General features: G+C 34.6%; 1 pseudogene; it reads right to left on the reverse strand.

The window, feature by feature from the left end:
• Positions 1–891: 891 nt before the first annotated feature.
• On the reverse strand, positions 892–1,149 carry LOC102843196 (annotated as a pseudogene).
• Between the last annotated feature and the right edge of the window lie 8,190 nt (positions 1,150–9,339).

Here is a 9,339-nt window from a genome sequence, read left to right on the forward strand (position 1 = left end):
ATAAGTCAGTTTGATAACACATAACAACAACAGTACAGCAAAAACAGGACAAATTGGAAATTTACTAAGAAAAATAACCATGGATTTTATGTGAATTTAAAAAAAAATGGCTAACATTCTAGTCTCAGTTATTAGAATATGTTTGCAAGTTTGAGTAATTCTCAGTTTCAAATAGATCGCAAAAGAAAACAAAGCCAGCTTTCATGCTATCAGTTTTGGTCGGCCATGACTCAGCTTCCGGCCCGAGTCTGCCCAGCAGCTCCCTCTGGACTGTGTTGACTAAACCCAGGAATAACAACAAATAGAGTGGGAGATGATGTGTTCTCACCAACAAATGTGTATTTCCTCACTGTGGGAACCTCAATTTCAACTTTTCAGTCTATTTCTCTTTTTATTCCTTTCTCTGTTTCACTTGCAATTTACTGTGACCCCCTCATAATTCTTGTCTGTTTTCACCAGAAATCCATCACTATTTCTTCTTTTAAAAAAACCAAACACTAAAACCTAGGTTTACAGAAGTAGAATTTATTCCACATACATACTTCCTCTTCTCGTTACCTAATGGTTGGAGGAAGGGGAGTTTGGATGAGTACAACAAATGCTTTTATAATTAATAATAATAATAATAATATCTTGCTTTGAGTTTCACAAAATTGACTAAGAAACAGCATATATATTTTGCTATGTGTTAGAAGATTGCTTCTTTGCTCCTAAACGATTTTTTTACTTAGTTTCTCTTTCCTTTTTATAAAAGAGAGTCCATTAATTGCTAGTAGAATTATCTCTGAATATGCAAATCTTCTTTTACATATGTGATTGAGTTTATTGTAGAGAAAGGTAAAGAGGAGTATATGGATTCAAGAAAGAAAACAAGTTGTGACACAAATTACCTTAGCATCCCTGCTGTAGATCTTCCTGATTCTTTTACATCATGAAGTTGATTTTTCAGGTCATTTCTATGTTGAAGATCTTTTGGCAGATTTCATAACTTTCCCCCTTGCATCATGGCTTCTCATAATACTGCCTTCGCTCAATATCTTCAATGAGCCCATGCATGGTAAGGACTCTCTTTAGGCTCCTGTACGCATCTTCAACGTTGCTATTCTGTACCACCACTGTCCTGGCAGTGAACTTCAGATCTTTCATCATGATCTTGGATTTAAAAGTCTTCACTCTTTTGTACCTTATAGCTAAGTGCATCTTCCTTTCTCAGTCCAGGATCCAATGTTAATATGAGTCAATGCTGTACTTGTTAGGTGTTGTCTAGTCACTTCCAACTTACAGAGATTGCACAATAGAATGAAATGCTGGAAGTCCTAATTTCATTGTTACTAGTACTGTTATGCTTGAGCCTGTGTTTACAGCTACAGTGTCAATCCATCTCACTGAGGATTGTCTTCTTTCACTGATCTACTACTTTACCATGGAGCCTCATGGCACAAAATGCAATCTTTTCCTCTTAAGATTTACGGCCTCAGAAATCCAATGGGATTACTATTAGTTGGAATCCAATTGAGAGTAGTGGGATTGTTTTGGGTTTTCTGCTTTAATAACTATAGATAGTATTGTTTTTTAAGGGATGACCTCTCCTGATGATGTACCCAGAATACATAAGATAATGTTAGAATAATAATGTAATAGTGATAGTTAGAACCAGAGGAGCTTTGGTTATGAAGTCTGTAGCAAGATTTTATTTTTTTATTTATTTATGTGACTACATCTTTTAAGATTTTATAATTTGTTAGAAAGTCAAGTAAATAAATACAGTATCATATAAAGGTTATAAGAATTTATGATCCATATTTTATTTTAAAAAATCAACAATGACACTGAATACATTTGAACCTTAAACAGGAAACAGAACAAATAAAATTTTAATATAGATTATGAATACTGTGTGAATAAAAATAATAGTTAATATTGAGAAGAATGGGAATCTTTTTGCATTAATCTATTTGTTGTCTCTTGCCTATATTATAGCAGGACTAGTTTTCCCGTTACTGTGCTAATTACAGTGGTCTACTTCATTTAAAAGTTGCTTTCAAGTTTCTATTTCCCCCTGGCAATTTAATAGTAATTTGAGGGTGAGGAATATTCTCTATCTTTTTATCTCCAGCACTTAGAATGCATAATCTACACTGATAATATTTTATTACCCCTAAAACATTATAACTTTAAAACTCCAAATGAAAAATATTGTTTGTTGATTTGAGGGGAATCTAGCTACTTAAAACAGTAGAGGTATTTCAAAAAATGAGTCACTGAAAACCCTGCGAGCACAGTTACATGCTGATAAAAATGGGGTCACCATGAGTCAAAATCAACTTGATAACTGATTTTTAAAAAAATATTGAGTTCCTTTGTTTAATTTCCTGTTTTCTCTGAGAACATCTCATTCTTTGGTGAAGGGCAAAGGAATAAGTATCTTTGCTTATTTATTCATTTCTTTTTACTCAACATCACTCACATTGTTTCCAACACGTATTGGAAAGCAGTTTGTAAGTCTAGAGTCATGTCTAAAACGGTCTTCTTTTGATTGCAACACTTTGCCAGAATCTTTAATATCTAAGCCCTGGTTTTACTTTGCTACACTTGGGCTTATGTTGTTGGAAATTATTCTGAGTAATTTTTTTAAACCTATTTTATACTGATTTATTTACCAAGGTTGAATATGGTTTGTTTGTTTCTTTTTCACACTGAGTCTTTCCCATTTCTTTAACACACACCCCATCAAACTGTGCAACCCTAGATTAAACCACCCTCATCACTCATATCCATCCTCACCCCTCTGATTCTAACCTCCCCTTGGATCTTCATACTCATTCTACAGTAATGGTCTTATACAGTATTTGTCCTTGTGGCACTGAGTTAGTTCATTCAGCATAATGATCTGCAGTCCCTGGAAAGTTAGACAGTAATTTAAAAAAATCATTGCTTCTGCGTGCGGCATAGTATTCCACCAGGTGAATAATGTACCCTGATTTCTTAATCAATTCTACTGTGGTTGGACATTTTGGCTGTTTCCATGTTCTTGTGATGGTGAATAATGCTGCTATGAACATTGGTGTACAAGTCTCTGTTTGTGCCTCAGTTTTCACTCTTTTGAGGTATATTCCAAACAGTGGTATAGCTGGATCATATGAAATTTCTATGTTTAGCTTTTTGAGGAAATGTCAAACTGCCTTCCAGAGTCTTTGTACCATTTTACAATCCCCAAAACAATGTATAAGACATCCTATCTCACCACATCCTCTCCAACATTTATTACTTGCTGTCCTGTGAAACTTTGCTGCTTCTACTGGAGCAAGATGGTATCTCACTGTGGTTTTGGTTGCATCTCGCTCTTATTGTCAATGATTTGGAGCATTTCTTAATGTGTCTATTGGTCATCCAAATATCTTCCTCTGTAAAATTTTTTCCATTTTGTAATTGTGTAATCAGTCTTTTTTTTTTTTTTTTTTTTTGTGGAGGCCCTGTAGGATTCTGTAAACTTTTGTTATGGAACCCTTATCTGAAATGGTATTGCCAATTTTTTTTAATTTTTTTCCCCAATTAGTAGGATTTCTTTTCATTGTTTTGGAAAATGTTTTTGCTGTACACAGGAATTTAATTTTTAGAAGGTCCCATTCATTAATTTTATGCTATCCAGATTGTTTATTAATGCCTGTATTTGTCAGTTCTTTATACCATAACCTAAGCTTGATCCCAGTTTTGTCTCTTATGAACTTTACGGTTTTGGGCTTTACTCCCAAGTCTCTGATTCAACTTGAGTTGATTTTGTGTATGATGTAAAATATGGATCCTGTTTCAGCTTTCTGCAGGTAGCCATCCACTTTTTGCCAGCACCATTTGTTGAAGAGATTTTCATTTCCCCATTTGATAGGTTTTATTTCCTTGTTGAATATCAGATGATTGTAGATAGGTGGGTCTATTTGTGAGTTCTCAATTATATTCCTTTGGTTTATGTGCCTGTCATTGCAAAAGTACCATGCTGTTTTGGTTACTACCCCTGTGTAGTAGGTTTTGAGATTGTGGAGTGCTATACCTCGCACTTCATTTTCGTTTCTCAGAAGTGTTTTGTTTATTCAGGGTCTATTTCCTCTCCAAATAAACTTGACAATTTCCTTTGCAAACTCTTTGAGAAAGGAATTTGGTATCTATATTGGGATTGTGTTGAACATGTAGGTTGCTTTTCATAAGATTTTCATTTTCACAATATTGAGTCTCCCAATCTATAAACAGGACACATTTTTCCATTTATTTATGTCTTTTATTCTGTCTTGCAGATATGTTCTGTAGTTTTATTGTATAGGTCTTTTGTGTCACTAGTTAAGTTCACTCTCATGTATCTCAATTTATGGTTGACTGTTGTAAATGTTATATATTGTTTTCTTGGTTTCCTTTTGAGTTCTCTTTGTTATTGTCTAGAAATTCACTGATTTTTGGATATTGATCTTGTATCTTGCCACTCTAATAAATTGGCCTACTACCTGTAACAGTATTTTTGTTGAGTCCTTGGGGTTTTCTGTGTAGACTATCATATCATCTGCATATCCATCTATTTGCTGTTCTCCATGCCTTCAATTTCCTTCTCTTGTATTGCCCTAGCAAGCATTCTCAGTACAATATTGAATAGAAGTGGTAACAGTGGGCATCCTTGTCTGGTCCTGTTTGTGAGAAAAATGTTTTTAGTCTTTCTCCATTGAGAATGATATTGATTTTGCAAATATACTTTTCATTATGCTGAGGAAATTTTCTTCTATTCCAATGTTGCTGAGTGTCTTTATCAGGAAGAGTTGCTGGATTTTCTCAGGTGCATTTTCTGCAACAATTGCTAAGATCATATGGTTCTTGTTCTTTGTTTAGCTAATATGGTGAATTATGTTGATTGTATTTCTTATGTTGAACTGTTCTTACATACCTGTTATGAATCCCACTTGGTTATGATGAATTATTATTATCAGTTTTTATGTACTTTTGGATTCTATTGGCTAGGAGTTTGTTAAAGATTTTTTTTTTGTTTTGTACCTATGTTCATGAGAGATATTGGTTTATAGCTTTCTTTCCTGGTAATATTTTTGCCTAGTTTTGGTATTTGGGTTATGCTTGCATCATAGAATGACTCTGAGGGTATTGCTTTTTTTTTTCTCTCTCTCTCTTTTTTTAATTGTTCAAGTAGAATTGGTGATAGATCCTCTCTCAATGTTTGGTAGAATTCAGCTGTGAAGTCATCTGGTCCAGGACTTTTCTTACGAGGAAGTCTTGATGTGTTCAATTTCTTCTTTTGTGGTGGTTTTGTTCAAGTATTCTGTATCTGTGCTTGTCAATCTGAGTAAGGTATGAGTTTTAAATTCATCTAGTTCTGCTGTAATGTCAACTATATAATTTCTTAATGAGTTATTTGTGTCTTCTCTCTTTTGTTTTCCTTCTTTTGCTAAGTTTACCAGTGGTGCATCAATTTCATTGACCTTTTTGAAAAACCAGTTCTCGGTTTTACTGATGGTTTCAATTGTTTTTCTGTTTTCTATCTCATTGATTTTATAATTTGTCTTTATAATTTCTTTTTTTCTAGAGGATGTAGGTTTTTTGTTGTTCTTTTCCTGTTTGATTAAGGTATGAATTAAATCATCGATTTTTTTTCTTCTTTTTTTTATATGTGCGCTTATTGCTATAAACTACTCCCTGAGGACTGCCTTAGCTGTACCCTAGACATTTTTGCATGTTGTATTTTCATTTGTTTCAAGGGACTTTTTAATTTCATTATTTATTTCTTTTATAACCCAGTCATGTTCAAGTAGAAAGTTATTCCATTTCCACATAGGTGGTGTTGTATGCTTTACCCTTCTGTGGTTAATTTCTAGTTTTTTAGTATTGTGGTCTGAGAAGATACTTTGTATTTTTTCAATGTTTTTTAATTTGGTGAGGCTTGCTTTGTGTCCTAATATGTGATTTCTCCAACCATCAAATTTGATGGATATAGGATGCTTGGCTCAAACTTATTTTCTCTCAGTTCTCTGTATATGCCATCCTATTTTCTTCTAGGTCACTTGGTTTATGCTGAGAAATCAGAATTTAATCTAATTGTTTCCCTTTTTGTAGGTGACTCTTAGTTTTTCTCATGCTGCTTTTAGAATTCTATCCTTATTTTTTAATTTGGAGAATTTTACAATAATATGTCTTGATGTTTTTCTTTTTGGGTCTAGTCTATTTGGTGTTTGTCTTGCTTCTTGAATGTGGACTTCCCCATTCTTCACAATACTTGGGAAGGTTTCTTCTATTGCTTCTTTCACCATTTTCTCAGTGATATCCCTGTCACTCCCATATTCTGGAATTCTGTTCATATGTATGTTGTTCCTTTTGATGTTTTCTTCTTGTTCTTTACATCTCATCTCTGATTTTCCTTCTAGTACATTTCCAGTGGGGCTCTTGTCTTCCAGCTCACCGCTTCTCTGTTCCATCTCTTCAGTTCTTCTTATTTGTCCTAACAGTATTGGACACTTCTTCCTTTTCAGCCTTAATATTCTGAATTGTATTTTTGTGCTTTTCTATTATTTCCAGTACTGTGTTGGCTATACCCCTCTTACTTGTGATAATTTTTTTAATTCCTTGGACTTTTGCATTTTCCCCCCAAAACTGTTCAAGTTGCTCCTCATCAATACATTTTTTCTGGTTTGTTGTCTCTGGGGTATTTGCTATCTTGATAGTTTCCTGCATCATTTGCATTTTCTTCTGTAGCTGTTCAAATAACTCCACATCAACATATTTCTTCTGGTTCTCTCTATCTGGAGTAATCATTGGGTCTGCTTTCTAAGAGAAGATTTATTTTGCTTTTTCATGATGACTGAGTCAAACTTCCGCTTTCTTGGTGTTATGTATTTCCTTAGTAGATGTTAAGTCATTGATACTATAGAGTGAATCAGAGTATGGCAATATTTTGTGAAGTACTTGTATATTTTTGTTCCCTTCTTGACCCAAGGCCTGCAGAGCTGAGGACCTGACACCAGTATTTCCCCCAGTGTACCTGAACGGCAAACTAGAAAGTTTACTGTTTCCTTCTGAAACTGGCCTCTCCACCTGGCTCAAGACATCGCAGTCCCTTCCACTTGAGCTTAAGGGGTCTGAATAGTGTACCTAGACAGCAGTGTTTTCTCCAGATTACCTGAATGGCAAAGCAGGAAGCTTATTATTCCTTTCCAGAACTGGTGTCTCCAGCCAGCTTGAGTTGTCACAGTCCCTTGTGCTTAGCTTAATGGGTCCTGAGTGATGTAGCTAAGCAGCAGTATTTCCCCCAAAATACCTGAGTGGCAAACTAAGAACCTGTGGTGGAAAACTGGCTTCACCTCACTTGAGCTGCCATGTCTTTCCACTTGAGCTTAAGGAGTCTTGCATGGTGTAGCTAGACAGCAGTGTTTTCCCCAAAGTACTGTGGGTGCAGTGTGTCTTCCTGTCACTCCTGTTCTCAGCAATTTTTTAAGCAACAAATTGGTCAGAGTTATTCCTAGATTCTAATGAGAAAGAAAATTTTATCTGGAGGACAGTTAACTGTCAAATGGCTGGAAGATATCCACATTTTATTCTCATTATCAAGAAAGGTGATCCAACAGAAAGTGGAAACTATCAAACAATATCAGTAATAACATATGCAATTAAAATTTTGCTGAAGATTATCCAAAATCAGGTATGACAATACATTGACAAAGAGTTGCCAGAATTATGAGCCAGATTTGGAAGAGGAATTGATACTAGGAATAGCATTGTTGGTTAAATAGATCTTGGCTGAAAGCAAAGAATAACAGAAGGATATTGATTTGTATTTCTCAACTATGCAAAGATATTTGACTGTGTGAATTATAACAAATATAGTTAATTTTGAGACTAAAAGAATCCCAGAATACTTGTTTATGCTCATAAGAGGCTTGAGTTCACTCTTATGGCCTACTTAATACAAAGCCAACCATTAAAAACATGGACAAGATATCTACTGTGGTATACACGTTGTTGTTTGTTGTTATGTGCCGTCGAGTCAGTCTCCATAAATCAGAATGACCTTGACAGCAAATATTTGTAGTGAGATGCAGACTCCATTAACCTGGTCTGTGTGACAAATGAGCACAGCAGTTTGCTGACTGGCCTTATGTATGTAGCATGACTAAGAAATACACTTTTGTTAGATTAAGGTGGATTCAGAAGAAGCTATGCCATGAAGAATATAATTGTTGACATCACATGAAAGCAGAAAATACCAGAAAGATGTGGACTTCTGTTTTACTGACTGGTCAAAGACATTTGACTGTGTGAATCATAACAAATTATGATTAACAATTAAAAGATTTGTAATCCAAGTATATTTAAGTGTGCTCATGCAAAACCTATACATAGATCAAGAAGCAGTTATCTAAACAGAACAAGGGAACACTGCATGGTGTAAATTCAGGAAAGTTTGCTTCAGTATTATGGGATGAGGACTAGAGGAAGACTCATCAACAACCTATGCTATACCACCTTGCCATGAAGGACTTTTCCAAAGCCATGATATTTTCAATTGCTTTCTATGGATCTGAAAGTTGGTCAGTGAATAAGGATGGCAAAAGAAGGACACGTGACTTTGATTTGTGGTGTTTTTAAAGAATTAAATATCCCACAGACTTAAAGAAAAAACCCAAATAAATCCATCTTTAAGGAAATACAATTATAATCCTCCTTATTGGCAGGGATGGTGAAATTTCATCTCATTTACTTTGGGCATATTTTCAAGATGAACCAGTAATTGGAGAAAGACATCATACCATGAAAGTTAGAGGGTAAGTGAAAGAGAAAAAGATCTCCAATGAAATGTATTGATACAATGACTTCCACAATAGGCTTAAACATAAAAGATGAAATCATGAAGATGGAATAGGATAGGGCCTATGTTTCTAAATCTGTGTTCCTAGGCTTACTATGAGTCAAAGTCTAACGGTTTTACATGTTAACAATGACATGTATAACAGTGTTCAATACATTATTAGTCACAATATCAGCAGGGTAGTAACAACACAGATACCTGTGAACATGAGTGGATAAACAAAATGTGTCATGTAAACAATGAAATAACAAAATTTGGACAGTAAAAGAAATGAAGACTTGATACATGGTAAATCTGAGTGGAGACTGAAAAGAGTATTCTGCCATAAGTTGATCATAAAAGGACAAGTATTTTATAACATTATTTCTATTAAAAAAAGGTAAAAACAAGTAATTTTGTAGAAACCAAAGTTTACTAATGGTAACCAGGGTGTAAAAAGAGCAAGGAACATCTAAGAAGTGCCATATCTGACCTTTATCAACTTCATAGGGAGA

The sequence above is a fragment of the Elephantulus edwardii genome, unplaced genomic scaffold (assembly GCF_000299155.1).
Source record: "Elephantulus edwardii isolate Elephantulus edwardi_28Jun2011 unplaced genomic scaffold, EleEdw1.0 scaffold00021, whole genome shotgun sequence".
NCBI lineage: Eukaryota > Metazoa > Chordata > Mammalia > Macroscelidea > Macroscelididae > Elephantulus > Elephantulus edwardii.